Here is an 18187-nt window from a genome sequence, read left to right as displayed (position 1 = left end):
GGCCGGGTCAGGTCTTGTACTGTGGACGCTTTCCTGTTGCCCCCTTTTGCTTGGGAGGTTCCTTCTTGGCCGGAGTGTCCTGAGAGGCTGAGTGAGATTTCAAATGAGCAGCTTTTTCCTTTTTTGTCTTGTGGTGAGGGGCGTGCGTCAAGGGGACCGCATGCTCAGGGCTGTATCTTGGTTCCTGAGATCCTCTGGTTTTGGTCGTACTTTAAAAAATTCTATCATTGTTAGTCTCTTGGAAGCTGCATCGGTTAGAATTTGAACCAATTGTGTGAATATTTGCTGGTCATCTCTGTGTAATTATGTTGAATGATGATTGTTCTGTGCTGTGCCGGTGTTGGGGTTTTATTGCGTCCTTTTAGGACGAGTGTCCTGGTTGATTCTTTTCTGAAATTTATGTCTCTGTTATTTTGGGGTTTAAGAACCGTTGACTGGTTCCTGCAAAGGTACAGACAGGTCTTGTATCTGAGAAGGGGACATAAGGATGTGTTATTGATACCTCTGGTGTGACTGGAGCTGGGGGAGATGTGTTCTGACGCTCGCCCGAACCTGGCACCGTGATCTTATCCTGGACTCTGGTGGGCGGTTCGAGCACTCGCTACGGGGGGAAGGTGTCACCGTTTCACCATCTCTTCATGGCCTTTTCCTCCTCTCCCTTGTTCTCCAGTATATCCATTGGTACGTACGGACACACCAAGCTTAATGATTATACTGATCCACCTGTATTGTCGCCCTCCTGTCCTCTCCTGTGTTTCTGTATTGCTGAGACATTTCTGCTGTGCTGCACCAATCCGGAGCTTTTGTTGGATATTTGTTAAAATGGAAAAACATCAATAAAAATATAAATAAAAAAACCTGCATATGGCAGAAACATTGGATCTTGTGCCTCCCAGACTGACTCACTCTCCATGTCTTCCCCCATCGTGGAAGTCTCACTGCTGGGAAGACGGATCTCCCGCAACAGTAAACCTCCCTCTGAAGGAACATTCCATTAGACTTTGGATTCTGGACACATGGAAAACCATAACTTGTATTTTATTGTGGTCATTCCCGGAACCCTTTTCCTTTTTCCTTATCCCCCGTTTATTGTACCAGTGTAAAAGTGGGTGGGTGTTGTGAAATCCTTCCCCCCCCCCCCCCCCCGTGTGTGTAAAAATAACCCAACCTCTTTAATTCATCTTACCTTGAGTTTTCTGTGCAAGTTATTCGCAGAGAATTGAAACATTCTCTGATTTTGGGCCTGTCTGGACAATCCGTGGTGTTTTACGTGGGAAAAATGGGCGAGGTCCCAGCACTGATCCTCTGACCGGTGAGGGGCTAGCATCGCGCCACATAAAACGCACGGCCTCCACAAAATAGCCGACCAGAGAATGGCCGGGTCCGTGGCCGCACATGCGCATGGTGATGTCCTGCAGCAGTCGCTCTGGACAACATGGCGTAGGCCACGCGTGGACCTGACCTGCCAGATAGTGCCCCCCCCTGGATTCCCCCCTTGCCACCCCTGGACCACCAGTCCCCCCAGCCCTCGCCGAAGCCGCCCCCCCCTCACCGACTGTGGAGCCGCTGGACACAGTCCGCAGTCGCCACGCGGGTTCCCGCACGGCTGGGCCCACACATCAACTGCGCGGTCGGGAACTTGGCCCATCAGGGGTGGAGCATCGGATGAGGGCCTTCAGCTAACATCCTGAGGCCGTCCCAATGGCAGCGCCATACTCCTCAATGATGCCGTTTTGGAGGGTGCGGATCGTCCAAAAACTGCCGCCACCCCCGATTCAGTCGGAAAAAGGAATTCTCTGTCTGATCGCTGATTACAAAATCACCGTCGGCAAGCGGAGAATCCCGTCCCCTGTCCCTTAATCAGTGACAGATATTGAGCCAAATTCTCCAATCCCGAGGCTAATTGCGGAGGATCTGTGCAGTTTTACATGGAAAAAATCGGCGCAGCCCCCTCACCGATGCTGCGACCGCTGAGGGGTTGGCAGCCACGCCACGTAAAACAGCCTCTACAAAATAAATGGCTGGGTCTGTGGCACCCTCCCCCCCCCCCCCCCCCCCCCCCCCCCGGCCCCGGTCACACCCTCGCCAGAACAGAAATCCTGTCCCTTCAATCAGAAAGTGGCCCGCTCCCTGGAACAGAACAGCGGCGGTGGGGCAGTTGATAAGGGTGAGAGGGGCGGTGTATGAGTATGGGGGAGAAGGCGAGCAGGATGCGAACGCACCAGTTGAGGAAACAGGAGGCTGCGAGGGAGATCGGGAAAGTGAAGGACGCAGGAGGGAATATGGCCTTGGACCTGGAGGGGGTGAATGGGTTGTTTAGGGACTTCTATAGCAAGCTGTACGAGTCGGAACCCCCAGCGGGGCGGAGGCGATGAGGCGGTTTATAGAGGTGTTGGAGGTCCCAAAGGTGGATAAAGAGCTGATGGAGGCCCTGGGAAACCAATTTGGCTGCCAGAAGCTCTGGAGGGTTTGGAGGTGATGCAATTGGGCAAGGGTCCGGACGGGTACCGGGTGGAATTCTCGGGGGGGGGGGGGGGGGGGGTAATTGGGTCCACTGTTGGTAAGGGATTTTAACGAGGCAAGAGAGCTGGGAGTGCTCCCCCGATATTGTCGCAGGCTTCGTTCTCCCACATTTTGAAGTGGGAAAAGGACCCGGAACAATGGGGTCAAAGAGACCGATCTCCCTGCTCAATGTTGGCTAAAATCTTGGCCTCGAGAATAGAGGATTGTGTCCCAGGGGTGATAGGGGATGCCGAGAGGGGTTTGTGAAGGGGAGGCATTTGGCGGCCAACATCAGGAGGCTACTCAACGTCATCATACCTCCAGAGGGACGAGAGGTAGAGGTGGTGGTCGCAATGGATGCAGAGAAGGCCTTTGATCGAGTGGAGTGGGGCTATTTGTGGGAGGTCCTGGAGCGGTTTGGATTTGGGCAGGTTTTGTGGACTGGGTCTGCTTGTTATACCAGGCACCAGTGGCATTTATACGGACGAACCGGGTGATTTCAGATTATTTCAGGCTGCACCGGGGGACGAGGCAGGGGTGCCCACTCTCCCTGCTGCTGTTTGCCCTGGCTATAGAACAGTTGGCGATGGACTGAGAATGTCAGCGGATACTGGGATTGTGGATATTATGAAAGAGACCATTCTTTTAGCCAGACAAATAAATGTGTCAAGCTGAGGGAGCAAAGGATGTCAATATCTTTCAGAGAGAGAGAGACCTGGGCCAAGCTTTCCAGAGTCTGCACCTTCCCTGGATTCAGTTCCTTTGTGTGAAGCTCAATCTTCATCCACGCAAAACCCGCGCTGATTGGATAGAGGACCCGAGTCCTTCCGGTCCTAACTCTTCCCATTGGTCAACACCTCAGCAGGAAGGTCAGGGTGAAAGTTGTTGACCAATGTGAAGAGTTGGTGAACCGGAAGGACTCTCTTACACCATCCAATCAACTCCCCCGTTGTCTGAATGCGGGAGCAGGACAATGAGGAAAGCTGGGGCCCCACACAGACTTAAAACCTCCTCTTGTCTCCAACATCTGTGAGTAAAACACTTTCTTTTCTCCCCCTTTCCATTTCTTTTCTCATTCTCACCTTCAATTGGTCACTTGCAGCAACTGAAGGGAAAGGAAGTGAATCCAGGGAGGGTGCAGACTCTGGAAAGCTTGGCCCAGGTCTCTCTCTCTCTTAAAGACATTGACATCCTTTGCTCCCTCAGCTTGATGCATTTATTTCTTCACAATTAAAGGGCTGGTTTCTCCAGGAGATGGCTGACGTTTAAAAGGTCAGTAAATTAATCTCGGACAGAGATCTGTCTCGTGTTATATGGTACAGATTAGATATATTATTTATGGTTCTGTAATACATTAATGTATATTTATTATTTCTAGCCTTGTAATATTGTACTGTCACTATGTTATATATTTCCAGTCATCTCTTCCCTCAGAGGGTTATTAGTCTCTGGATTTCTCTTCCACAGGGACCAGTGGGGTGTGGGGGTCATTGAATATATTCACGGATGAGTTGGACAGATTTTTAATAAATTGTTATTTTTAAATCATTTTTTAAACAATGAGTGCAACCGAGTAACAGAAAGAATGGTGGCAAATGGGCACAGAGCGGAACAAGAGATATTGCCAACATAAATACACACAACACATTGCAGAATTCATTTGGAAGAAGATATTTGAGGGACCAGAGCCTCAAGGTGAAATGCCAGATCAATTGAACAACCAGTTAACAGGTTAAAATAGTGAGTGGGGAAAGAGGGTAAGATTCTATAAAAAACAAAGGATAACAGTTCAGTTTGTAAAATATTACAAACAGACTAACAGCATATACAAATTAAAATGAATAACACAACATAGATGACATAGAACTCCTATAGTGCAGAAGGCCATTCGCCCCTCAAGTCTGCACTGAGCCTCAGAAAGAGCATTTCACTGAAGCCCACTCCCCATCCTATCCTCGTAACCCGGTGCATTGATCATGGTCAACCCACCTAACCTAGTCATCTTGGACACTAAGGGGCAATTTAGTGTGACCAATCCACTTTCGCTGCACATCTTTGGACAATGGGAGGAAACCGGAGCTCCCGGAGGAAACACACAGAGACACAAGGAGAATATGCAAACTCCACACAGACAGCCACCTAAGGCTGGAATTGAACCTGGGTCCCTGGCGCTGAGGTAGCAGCATTAACCATTGTGCCCTACCCCTGCCCTAAGTTGAATTGAATTCACTCATGGAAAGCCCAGGAGGTGCAAGTCAGTCACATTGGAGCCGATGTATTTGAGATAGGAGTCCCATACTTTACCCAATGCATCAGACTCCAAATGAATTACAGACATTAAAAATTGCATGGAGATTCATTCCATAATCAGCCTCTGCCAGTTTTGGATAGAGGGAGAACTGACTGGTCTGCTTCTGTATTGAGCCAGATGAATGTTGGCTCCATCCTAACCCAATCTCTTATGAACCTAAGACGAGAGGCCAATTGATGAAGCCTGATTTTTGGGAGACCATGCCCTCCCTTAGCGCCTGGTGATTGGAGCTGAACAAACTTGAGGCAAGGTTTCATTTTGTTCCAGGTAGAGTTATGATGTTTACAGCTTTGAACCAGGCCCTTCGGCCCAGCTTGTCCATGCTGCCCAGTTTCTATCACTAAGCTAGTCCCACTTGCCAGGATTTAGCCCATATCCCTCGATACCCACTCTGCCCATGTAACTGTCTAACTGCTTTTTGAAGGACAAAATTCTACCTGCCTCTACCACTGCCTCTGGCAGCCATTCCAGATGCTCACCACCTTCTGTGTGAAGAAAGTTACCCTCTGATCTCTTTTGTATCTCTCTCCTTAAACCTATGCCCTCTAGTTCTAGATTCTACCTCAGGGAAAAGATGTTGACTATATACCTTATCTATGCTCCTCATTATTTTATAGACCTCTATAAGATCACCGCTAAGCCTCCTACGCTCCAGGGGGAAAAGTCCCAGCCCACCCAGCCTCTCCTTATAACTCAGACCATCAAGTCCTGGCAGCATCCTGGTAAATCTCTTCTGCACTCTTTCTAGTTTAACAATATCCTTCCCAGAATAGGCTGAGTTTTCTGCACTAAGGTTATGTCGACTTTCTCCTTATGAAAGGAGAGGATCTTTTTCCTTCTGATAGGGTGATGGATGCCCCGTACATTCCCTGAGAAAATTTGCAGATTAACTGCCGCTATTAGTTAGGCGACAGAGAGAACAGGAACAGATTTTCACGCCACAATCGGGCGTGTGCCATTACTCCCTCCTCCAACTCACTTTACACCAGAGGCACCAAAGTTTCCCCAAACTGCTCCTTTCACGGATAAAAGCCCCGTCTGTACCAGAGTAGGATAAAGTCAACAACACATAAACCCTCCCATAATAACAAAAATACAAAAGAATCACCACCACTATAGATCCATGGGGACATTCCTCAATAAGATTGAGGACCCGGAGGATTAACCCCACGGCCAGACTGTTGTTACCCTCAGGATACCTTCTCCGAAATGGGGAGAAGAAAAGAAGGGCCAACAAGGGAATGGGGATCGAATGTCCCTCCCACATTTTAGACCCACCCGTGAAGACCTGCATCCACCACCATCCACCCCTCGGCAATGGCACCACTCGGTTCTGCCATGATTAACACTCGGATAATAGAAGAAAGACGACGGATAATCAGCACACGGCACATCTACCATAACTGAGATAAGATAATACGAGTCCCTGTAACACTCGAGGAGAAGATGACATTCAATCGGTGCTCAGAGAATAACAACTCTCTTCAACAGGATAAAAGATAACAAATTCAGACAACAACACCATGATAGGGAAAGAGTCCGGATTAGAGCCTGAGTTAAATTGTTTTTACAGGATATTAGAAGAGGAGGAATTACAGACAGAAATCTCAAACTTCACATCTCGATCTGACAGTCTCTCAATTCCTTGGAACTGAATATCACCGGCCTTTTAATCTGGAAGGAGAAATGTTTGTCTTTTCTGTCGGATTCAAAATATTTTAACCATCAGCTGCAAATCATCACTCCAATCCTTGCCCTTCATGGATTTAGTTAAGGCCAAGGCAGTAGTCGGATTATCGAAAGACTTGACGGATTGTCAGATACAATTTTCAGGGTCACAGGATAAAGCGACGTAATTCACTCCCGCAGCCTTGAGTTCCCTTCAAACTTCATCGAAGCCTCGATGCTTCGTTTGTGTGGCTGCCGAAAAGTCCTGGAAGAAGGAAATCCTCATTCCCTCATGGAGCCAGGTCCCACCTCACCATACCCGTCTCCAGGACCTTCTGCTGATCTTTCAAGTTGTGGAAGGGAATGATTCCAGGCCTGGGATGAAAACTATCCCTCGGCCTCAAAGACAGGATCCGATGCCCTTTCTAATTTAAAACACCCAGGCTTCACATCCAGCTGGAGAAAACGTGGCAGCCGGTCCTCAAAGAACCTAACGGGATCCTTACCCTCCACACCTTCTAGCAGGCCGACTACTTGGATGTTCTTTCTCTGACCCTCGGTTCTCCAAGTTCCCCAGGAGTCCACCACCCCACTCAGCCGGTTTTCCAAGGATTAAATTCTTGCCTCACCGAGGAGGCATCTTGCTCAATGTTCAGGATTCTCTCCTCCGGATCATTGAGCCTCTTCATGGTGTTTTACAGCTCGGCCTCATGAACTCACAGATATTGAGTCAGCACACTCAGCCTCTGGTCAGTAACACAGAGAATGTCACTGACATCGATCGGCCAATGATCCCACAGAATAGACAAGCAGGCTTGATGGGCTGAATGGCCAACTGCAGGTCCTAGTTTTTATGATCTCTGTTTCCAGGACAGAAAACAGTGATCATGGATCTGTCAATCAGCCTGAATCGGCACCTTCAGGAGAATTGGGAGGGTGAATATTAGATACAGCAGAGTGAGAATGGAGGGAGAATGTGTGGGATGGAGATTTACAGCTTTTGGGGAATGAGAGAGGAAAGAATATTTCAGAGAAACTAGAATTGTCTGTTCTGAATTTCTATCCTGTACTGACAGTGATGTCTTTTGTAAATTGTTTTTACAGGGTATTAGAAGTGGAGGAATTAGAGACAGAAATCTCAAATGTCACGTCTCAATCTGACTGAGTCTCTCAATTCCCTGGAACTGAATATCATCGGCCTTTGAATCTAGAAGGAGAAATGTTTGTCTTTTCTTTCAGTTTCAAAAGATTTTAACCATCAGTGTGACTGGAAAAGCACCGAGACACACACACCCGAGTGAGAGTGTTCCAGAGCACTGACTTTGGAAAGAGTTTGAACCAGTTACACAGCCTGAAAAAACATCACACCGTTCACAGCAGGGAGGTACCGTACACGTGCTCTGTATGTGGACGAGGCCTCAACTGATTGTCCGATCTGGAGAGACAAGAGGAGACCCAAAACATGGAGAAACGGTGGAAATGTGGAGACTGTGGGAAGGGATTCAGGGCCCCATTTCAGTTGGAAGTTCATCGGCGCAGTCACACTAGGGAGAGGCCGTTCAACTGTCCTTTGTGTAAGAAGGGATTCACTCAATCATCCGACCTGCGGATACACCAGCGAGTTCACACTGGGGAGTGGCCGTTCACCTGCTCTCAGTGTGGGAAGGGATTCACTCATTCATCGAACCTGCTGAAACACCAGCGAGTTCACACTGGTGAGAGGCCATTCACCTGCTCAAAGTGTGAGAAGGGATTCACTACTTCATCGAGCCTGCAGATACATCAGCGAGTTCACACAGGGGAGAGGCTATTCCACTGCTCTCATTGTGGGAAGGGATTTATTCAATCATCTGACCTGCGGATACATCAGCGAGTTCACACTGAGGAGAGACCGTTCACCTGCTCTCAGTGTGAGAAGGGATTCACTACTTCATCGAGCCTGCAGATACATCAGCGAGTTCACACTGGAGAGAGGCCATTCAATTGCTCACACTGTGAGAAAGGATTCATGACTTCATCAAGCCTGATGACACACCAGCGAGTTAATTCTGGGGAGAAGCCTTTCACCTGCTCTCAGTGTGAGAAGGGATTCACTCGGTTATCCAACCTGCAGAGACACCAGCAAGTTCACACTGGAGAGAAGCCGTTAACCTGCTCTTAGTGAGTGAAGGGATTCCGATATCCATACACCCTGCAGGAACACTAGCGAGTTCACACCTGGAAGAAGCCATTCACCTGCTCTGAGCAGGGGAGACATTCAATGATCCGTCCGAACTACGGAGACACTAGCGAGTTAATTCTGGGGAGAGACCATTCATCTGCTCTCAATGTGGGGAGGGGTTTTGTGATTCATCGCACCTGTTGTGACTCCAACAAGTTCACAATAAATTCCAGATGTTGGCTCCGTTGTTATTGTTTCTGCTCTCACTGACATCCAGGACTGCATTTTGTTTATTCTGACATCTGGTGAATGGTGATGATTGGAGGGTTTCTTTCTGCTGGACTGGCCGGCCTAACACCTCTGCCTCCGGTGGGCTGAACATTTTTGAGCCTCGTTGCGATTACCTGGTTCCAAGTTTGACGAGGAGCACAGAATGAAAAGGTGTTTGCATGTTGGAAGATATTTAGTTCCCAAAGCAGCCACATTGCCATTTAGATGGGCTATGGTGGTTACATGGTTCTTTTCCCTAATTTATCTGGGTGTTTCTCGCAGAAGGAAACTGTCGTGGTTTGAGGGGCAAGTTGTCTGTGGTAGATTGGGAAATTACAATAAACATATCACTGAAAGTGGCAATGCAGGTGGATAAGGTAGCTAAGAAGGCAGACGGCATGCTTGTCTTCATTGGTGGGGGCATTGAGTATAAAAATTGGCAAGTCATGCTGCAGCTGTACAGAACCTCAGTTAGGCCACACGTGGAATAGTTCAGACAGACATCATGATCCGAGCAGGCTTGGTGGGCCGAAGGGCCTGTTCCTGTGCTGTACTGTCCTTTGTTCTTTGTTGTTCTGTGTATAACGATAGACAATAGACAGGCAACCGCTAGCATTTTATTGACATAAAATATAGATTCCTTTAAGAAACAAAAATTAAACAGCAAAAGTGAAGCTATCGTGGCTGACAAGAAAAGTTAAAGATTCCATTAAATCAATGGAGGGGACTCATAAAGTGGCCCAAATAGTAGTGAGCCTGAGGATTGGGAACTTGTTTTAGATTCAGCAAAGGAGGACCAAGAAACTGATAAAGAGAAAATAGAATATGAGAGCAAACTGGGGAGAAACATAAAAAACGACTGGAAAAGTTCCTGTAGGAATGTGAAAAGGAAAAGATTAACAAAGACCAATGTGGGTCCATTCCAGGCAGAGACAGGAGAGTTTATAATGGGGAATAAGGAAATGGCAGATAAACTAAACAATGCGTGTCTGTCTTCACGAGGAAGATACAGAAATTGTCCCAAAAACACGAGAGAACAAAGGGACTAGTGAGCACGAGGAACTGAAAGAGATTAGTATTAGTGAAAAAGTAGCACTGGAGAAATTAATGTGGTTTAAAGTTAATAAATCCCCAAAAGCTGATGCTCCACATCCCAGAGTGTTGAAAGAGGCGGCTGTAGAGATAGTGGATACATTGGTGATCATCTTTCAAATTCTGCAGATTCTGGAATGGTTCCTGCAGATTGAAGGTGGTAAATGTAACCCCATTATTTAAGGAGGGAGAGAGAAAACGGGGAAACCACAGACCCATTAGCCTGACATCAGTCGGAGGGAAAATGATACAATCTATTAGAAAAGATGCGATAACATCCGAATTAGGAACAGGAGTAGGCCACTCGGCCCCTCAAGCCTGGTCCACTATTGAGTAAGTTCATGGCTGATCTGATTATAATCTCAAAAACACATTCCCGCTGACCCCCCGATAACCTTTCACCTTCTTGCCAAGAATGTATCCTGCGCTGCCTTAAAAATATTCACAGACTCTGCTGCCACTGCCCTTTGAGGAAGAGAGTTCCAAAGACTCGCGACCCTCGGAGAGAAAAAGTTCTCCTCTGCCTTAAATGGGCAAGTTATTACTTTTAAAGTGACTCCAATTTCTAGATTCTCTCACAAGAGGAAACATCCTTTCCACATCCACCCTGTCAAGGCCCCTCAGCATCTTATACGGTTCAGTCAAGTCACCTAAACTCCATCGGACACAAGCCCAGCCTGTCCAATCATTCCTCATAAGACCAGCCTCCAATTCCAGGTATGAGTCCAGTAAACCTTCTCTGAACTGCTTCCAACACATTGACATCATTCCTTAAATGAGAGCAATACTGTACACAGTGCTCCAGATGTGGTCTCACCAATGTCCTGTATAACTGAAGCATAACCTCCCTACTTTTGTATTCAATTCCCCTCATAATAAACAATAACATTCTATTAGCTTTCCTAATTACTTGCTGTACTTGTATACTCGCCTTTTGTGATTCATGCTCTTGGACACCCAAATCCCTCTGAATCTCAGAGCTCTGCAATCTCTCACCATTTAGATAATAAGCTTCTTTATTCTTTTTGCCAAAATGGGTAATGTCACATTTTCCCACATAATACTAGATTTTACAGATCTTTTCCCACTCACTTAACCGATCTATATCCCTTTGTAACCTCATTATGTCCTTTTCACAATTTAGTTTCCTCCCTATCTTTGTATCATTGGAACATTGAAGCAGGAATTGGCCATTCAGCCCATCAAGCCTGCTCCACCATTCAGTACGATCATGGCTGATCATTCACTTCAATGCCTTTTTCCCCACACTATCCCCATATCCCTTTGTGTTATTGGGATTTAGGAATATGTCAGTTTCTGCTTTAAACACACTCAATGACTGAGCTCCCACAGCCCTCTGGAGTAGAGAATTCCAAAGATTCACAACTTGTAGATTTCTGTTGATCAAATGATTGCCCTGTTCTATTCCCGTATCCCTGTCAGTTTATTTCCCTCAAAAGCCCATCCAATTTCCCTTTGGAAACGTTCCATCATCTCCGCTTCTTCCCCCCGGTAGGAAGTGGGTTTCAGGTATTTCCCAAATACTGCCAAACTCTGGTTCAAGTCCAAGATTTTCTTCAAATGTAAACGAGAATCAAAGGGCAAAGAAGGAGGCCATTAAGCCCACCATTCCCATGCTAGCTCTTTGAATGAACAATCTAATTGGTCCCATCACCGTGCAAGTTTATTTTCCTGCAGAACCTGTCCAGTTCCCTTTTGAAAGTTACGTAGAATTTACTTCCTGCACCATTGTCAGGCAGTGAATCCCAAATCACAACAAGTCATTCTGTTTTAAATCAAATAGTTTCATGAGATACTGTATTTGGATTTTCATAGGGTATTTGAAATGCAGTGAAAGACATGGTTGTTATATAAAATCAAGTCTCAGTCTTCATGAGTGATCTTGGTGAGTGGACCGAGTGTGATATATCCAAGTTTGGGGACTCGTTCTGAAAATAAATTACATTTATTGAGCGGCACAATGGATTAGCAGTTAGCACTGTTGCCTCACAGCACCGGGAACCTATGTTCAATTCTGGCCTTGGTCACTGTCTGTGTGGGGTTTGTACGTTCTCCCCGTGCCTGTGTGGGTTTCCACCAAGTGCTCTGGTTTCCTCCCACAGTCCTAAGATGTATGGGTTAGGGGGATTGGCCCTGATAAATTGCCCCTCAGTGACCAGGGATGTGCAGGTTAGGTTATGGCATATATGTCAAACTCAAGGCCCGCGGGCCAAATCCAGCCCGCGGTGGAATTATCTTTGGCCCGCGAGATAATATCTAATTACTATTAAAGCTGGCCCCAGCAATTGAAGCGCTGATGCCGAGTTTATTCAGGTATCAGGGTTTCAGGGTTTTCAGTGTTTATTTGGTTTCCTGGTTTATTTCCTGAATATCATTAATGAATAAATTTTTTTCTATTCGAGCTGGTCCGCCGGTATATTGCCCCACCACTAATACTACAAATCCTACAATACATTGCCAGTGCATTTCTCGCGCTTGCCCCACTCTTTCATCAGCATCCTTATAGCGCTAGTCATCTGTGGTCAACTTTTAGCTAGTCCTCACCCCAAAAATGGCTAAACGAAAGGTGGACTTAGAAAACAGGGGTTTTCAAGGCAGATGGGAGGCAGAGTATATGTTCGTGGATATAAAGGGCAAACCTGTTTGTCTTGTGTGCGGAGACGGTGTGGCTGTAATCAAAGAATATAATGTAAGACGACACTATGAAACGAAACACCACGACAAGTACAAGCATCTGGACAAGAAACAGAAGCTCCAGAAGGTAGAAGAGTTGAAAAGAAGTCTGGCGTCACAGCAGGCTATGGTCACAAAGGCCAAATCACAAAGTGAGGCTGCTGTAAAGGCTAGTTTTATTGTGGCAGCAGAGATCGCTAAATCAGCTTGGCCCTTTACCGAGGGAGAATTTGTTAAAAACTGCATGATTAAAGTTTGCGACGTCGTGTGTCCAGATAAAAGGCAAGCCTTTTCAAATGTGAGCCTGAGCAGAAACACCGTTGCCGACCGTGTACGTGAGCTTGCCACCAATCTACAACAACAGTTGGTGGGAAAGGGAAGTGATTTCATCGCATATTCCCTTGCTGTGGATGAGAGCAAGGACACTTCTGATACTGCCCAATTGTCAATTTTCATCCGTGGAGTGGACTCAAGTCTGTGTGTAACAGAGGAACTTTTGGGATTAAGATCAATGCATGGCACAACTACTGGAAAAGATCTCTTTGAAGAGGTATCCAGATGTGTAAATATAATGAGGCTGCCTTGGAATAAACTTGTGGGACTGACGACAGATGTGCGGTCAAAAGAGTGGATTGGTGGGCAGAATCCGGGAGAAGATGCGGGAGGAAAACGGCGCAGGTGAGCTGACAGCTTATCACTGCATCATACATCAAGAGTCGTTGTGTGGCAAAGCCTTGAAAATGGAACATATAATGAGCATCATAACACGAGCAGTTAACTTCATAAGAGCCAAAGGTTTAAATCACCGCAAGTTCAAGTCGTTTCTGGAGGAGTTAGGTTCAGAATATAATGATTTGCCTTATCACACAGGTGCGATGGCTAAGTCAAGGAAAAGTGCTGAAAAGATGTTTCGAGTTGCGTGATGAGATCTGTCAGTTCATGGAAAGCAAAGGGAAAGACACAACAGAGCTCCGGGATAAAAAGTTGCTTTGTGAAGTGGCGTTTCTGTGTGACATCACGAGCCATCTCACCGCGCTCAACCTACAGCTTCAGGGGCGGGGCCATGTGATCACAGACATGTACGCTGCAGTGAGGGCTTTTAAAACTAAGCTGCGCCTGTGGGAGACGCAGATGCAGCCAGAAAACTTGAGCCATTTTCCGTGCTGCCAAATTATGAAAGAGCAGGTCTCTACCGCAGTGTTCCCACGTGCACAGTTTGCTGAAAAACTTAGCATATTTGGTGCCGACTTCACACAGCGATTTGCCGACTTTGAAGCCCAAAAAAACAGGTTTGAACTGCTCAGTAATCCATTTGCAGCTGACGTGGAAAGCGCACCAACCAATATACAAATGGAGCTGATTGAACTCCAATGTAGTGACACACTCAAGGCAAAGTATGACTCTGTGGGTGCTGCACAGTTTCTACGTTTCATCCCCAACACAATGCCTCAGCTGCGTAACCAAGCTGCTCAAATGCTCTCTATGTTTGGCAGCACATACCTGTGTGAACAACTGTTCTCTTTGATGAAGATAAACAAAACATCACACAGGAGTCGTCTTTCTGATGAACACCTTCACTCAATCCTGAGGATTTCCTCAGCTCAGAGCCTGACTCCAAACATTGATGAACTTGCATCCAAGATGAGATGTCAAGTATCTGGCTTAGACTAGTGTGAATCACAAAGTGTTGGCCTGTGGAAAAATGTTTTCATTAGAAATTACTCTGGAAAAGCTCCAGATAAAGCAATAAGAAATAAATGCAACTAATTTTTTTATTTATTTAATATTTAATGTTGTTTTTATAGGCAATAACCTAAGCTTTATTAGTTCCAGGTTCAATAAGTTCATTTCAATAAGTTTTGCAAAAAAACTTTGAACCAGTCCGGCCCTCGACTTGTCCCGATTTTTAAATTTTGGCCCACGGTGTATTTGAGTTTGACACCCCTGCTCTAACCAATCCCTGACTTTCTCTTTTGTTCTACCTGACCCTCCCCCTTTCTCACCAGCATCAAACCCATCACATTTCTCCCTGTTTAGTTCCGAAGTAGAGTTACATTGGACGTGAAACGTCTGTTTCTCTCACCACAGATGCTGCCAGACCTTTTTACAATTCTGTCTGTATTTTAGATCTGCCTGAAATCAGGAAAAGACACTACTTATTTTGAAAGTTAGAATAAATGTACTTTATCGGTTTTGTGGATCATTTCAGTGGAAATGTGCTCTCCCAGGCTCAAAGAGCATCAGCCCACTGGAAGCAAAGTGGTGAGACCGGCCAGTCCAGCAAAAAGAAACCCTCCGACCCTCCCACTTCCCCAAGTGGCAGAATGAACATGGTTCAGTCCTGGATGTGATTACCAGCAGCTAAAGGAATAGAATCCAAACTCCGTCATCACGAGTGAACTCGCTGGTGTCTCAGCAGATGGGATGACTGAGAGAATCCCTTTCCTCACACTGTGCAGGTGAACGGCCTCGCCCCCATGTGAACTCGCTGGTGTCTCAGCAGATGGGATGACTGAGAGAATCCCTTTCCACACACTGTGCAGGTGAACAGCCTCGCCCCCATGTGAACTCCCTGGGTCTCAGCAGATGGGATGACCGAGAGAATCCCTTTCCACACACTGAGCTGGTGAACGGCCTCGCCCCCATGTGAACTCGCTGGTGTCTCAGCAGATGGGATGACCGAGAGAATCCCTTTCCACACACTGTGCAGGTGAACGGCCTCGCCCCCATGTGAACTCGCTGGTGTTCCCGCAGGTTGGAGGACCTTTTAAACTTTTTTGTGCACTGAGAGCAGCTGAACGGTCTCTCCTCGGTGTGAATGTGCTGTTGGTACATCACTTCTCGAGAGCTTTTGAAGCTGCTCCCACAGTCAGAGCATTTAAAGGGTCTCTCATTGGTGTGAGTGACTTTGTGTCTCCACTGGCTGGATAAATGAGTGAATCCCTTCCCACACACGGTGCAGGTAAATGGTTTCTCTCCAGTGTGAAGTCGCTGGTGTGTCAGCAGTTGGGAAGAATTACTGAATCCATTCCCACACGTGGAACAGGTAAATGGTCCTTCCCCAGTGTGAATTCGCTGGTGTGCCGGCAGATGGTGTAACTGAGTGAATCACTTTCCACACTGAAAGCAGGTGAATGGCCTCTCCCCAGTGTGAACTCGCTGGTGTGACCGCAGGTTGGATGAATCACTGAATCCCTTCTCACACTGAGAGCAGGTAAATGGCCTCTCTCCAGTGTGACAGCGTCGATGAATTTCCAGCTCAGATGGTGACCTGATTCAGCATCTTCAGGAGAATTGGGAGGGTGAATATTAGATACAGCAGAGTGAGAATGGAGAGAGAGTGTGTGGGATGGAGATTCACAGATTTTGGGGAGTAAAAGAGGAACAAATGTTCCATAGAAACTAGAATTGTCTGTTCTGAATTTCTATCCTGTACTGACAGTGGTGTCTTTTGTAAATTCCTTTTCCAGGATATTTGAAGATGCGGAATTATAGACGGAAATTTCAAACCAAACATTATATCAAAATCTGATAGTCACTCAATTCCACGGGTCTGGAATATTGCCAGTCTTTGAAATTAGAAGGAGAAATGTTTCTCTATTCTGTCTGTTTCAAAAGATTGTAAATATAAGTGTGGTTGGAAAAGCACTGAGATAATTGATATTTTCTGAGAAATAAATTCATAGCTTTAGTCAGAATGGAGTGGGGAACTTGGCCTTTAATCCAGGCTGAAAAAAAATCCACCTTTATCCACTGCAAAGGAGATTTACCAGGATGTTGCCTGGAATGGGGAGTAGGTCTTATGAGGAAAGGTTGAGGGTGCTCGGCCTTTACTCATTAGAACGGAGAAGGTTGAGGGGCGACTTGATAGAAGTTTATAAGATGATCAGGGGAATAGATAGAGTAGACAGTCAGAGACTTTGTCCCTGGGTGGAACAAACCATTACAAGGGGACATAAATTTAAGGTGAATGGTGGAAGATATAGGGGATGTCACAGGTAAGTTCTTTACCCAGAGACTAGTGGGAGCATGGAATGCACTGCCTGTGGAAGTAGTTGAGTCGGAAACATTGGGGACCTTCAAGCGGCTATTGGATAGGTACATGGATTATTATAGAATGAGGGGGTGTAGATTAATTTGTTCTTAATCTAGGACAAAAGTTCAGCACAACATCGTGGGCTGAAGGGCCTGTTCTGTGCTGTATTTTTCTATGTTCTATATGTTCTATATACACACACCCGAGTGAGAGTGTCCCAGAGCAGTGACTGTGGAAAGAGCTGAAACCAGTTACACAGCCTGAAAAAAACATCACACCATTCACAGCGGGGGGAGGCTGTACATGTCCTGTGTGAGAGTTCAACTGATTGTCTAACCTGGAGAGACAGCAGAACATCCAGCACCTTAGCGAAATGGTGGAAATGTGGAGACTGTGGGAAGAGATTCAGGTACCCATCTCATCTGGAAATTCGACACATTCACACCCGGAGTGAGACCATTCACTTGCTCTGTATGTGGGAAGGGCTTCAGTGGATCACCCACCTACAGAAACACCAGCGAATCCACATTAGGGAGAGACCATTCATCTGCTCTGACTGTGGGAATGGATTTAGTACTTCATTCATTCCAAATGATGAAACACCAACAAGTTCACACCGTGGAGACACCGCTGAACTGCTCTGCAGATGGGAAGGGATTTACTGAGTTACCCAAGCTGCTGAACCACGTCACAAACACTTAGGAGAGACCCTTTAAATGCTCTGACTGGGAGTGGCTTCAAGTGGTTTTAGGGACTGATGGAGCACCAGCGCATTCACACTGAGGAGAGACCGTTCAGCTGCTCTCACTGCACAAAGAGGTTTAGAATGTCATTCGCCCTGCAGAGACACCAGCGAGTTCACACTGGGGAGAGCCATTCACCTGCACTGTGTGTGCGAAGGGATTCAGCTAGTTAGGCCACCTGGGGAGACACCAGCGAGTTCATACGCAGTGCGGCGCATTTTTTTATATGGTAAAAAGGCCGCTCAGGGGCTTTGAGTCCCTCCACATTAATAAAATCCATCTCCGGGCGACTAGGGAGGCAAAGGCCAAGGCGTCGGCCTCTTTCGCCCCCTGAACTCCCGGGTCTTCTGACACTCCAAAGATCGCTACCTCCGCACTCGGCACCACCCGGTGTTAAGCACCTTGGACATTGCCCTCGCGAACCCCTGCCAGAACTCTCTCAGCTCTGGGCATGCCCAAAACATGTGGACATGGTTTGCTGGGCTGCCCTTGCCTTTAATTCCAAAAAACGTGCTCATTCTCGCTGCCGTCATGTGTGCCCGGTGGACCAGCTCAAATTGAATTAGACTGAACCAGGCACATGATGAGGAGGAATTAACCCTGTCCAGGACCTCTGTCCACAGACCCGCTTCCAACTCCTCACCTAGCTCCTCCTCCCACTTGCCCTTTGAGCTCCTCCACCGGGGTTTCCTGTAGTTCCTGGTAGATAT

The 18187-nt window shown here is 46.8% G+C and overlaps 1 protein-coding gene and 1 pseudogene across 1 annotated transcript in view; both read left to right on the top strand.

Moving 5' to 3' along the window:
• LOC119951774 (zinc finger protein 229-like) overlaps window positions 1-18187 on the top strand; it is a 711453-nt gene that overhangs the window by 539678 nt on the left and 153588 nt on the right. The window lies entirely within an intron of this gene.
• LOC119951779 lies at window positions 12536-14477 on the top strand (annotated as a pseudogene).

The sequence above is a fragment of the Scyliorhinus canicula genome, chromosome 17 (assembly GCF_902713615.1).
Source record: "Scyliorhinus canicula chromosome 17, sScyCan1.1, whole genome shotgun sequence".
In the NCBI taxonomy this organism is placed as follows: Eukaryota; Metazoa; Chordata; class Chondrichthyes; order Carcharhiniformes; family Scyliorhinidae; genus Scyliorhinus; species Scyliorhinus canicula.
Note: the sequence above shows the minus strand (reverse complement) of the source record. Positions and strands in the feature narration are given on the sequence as shown.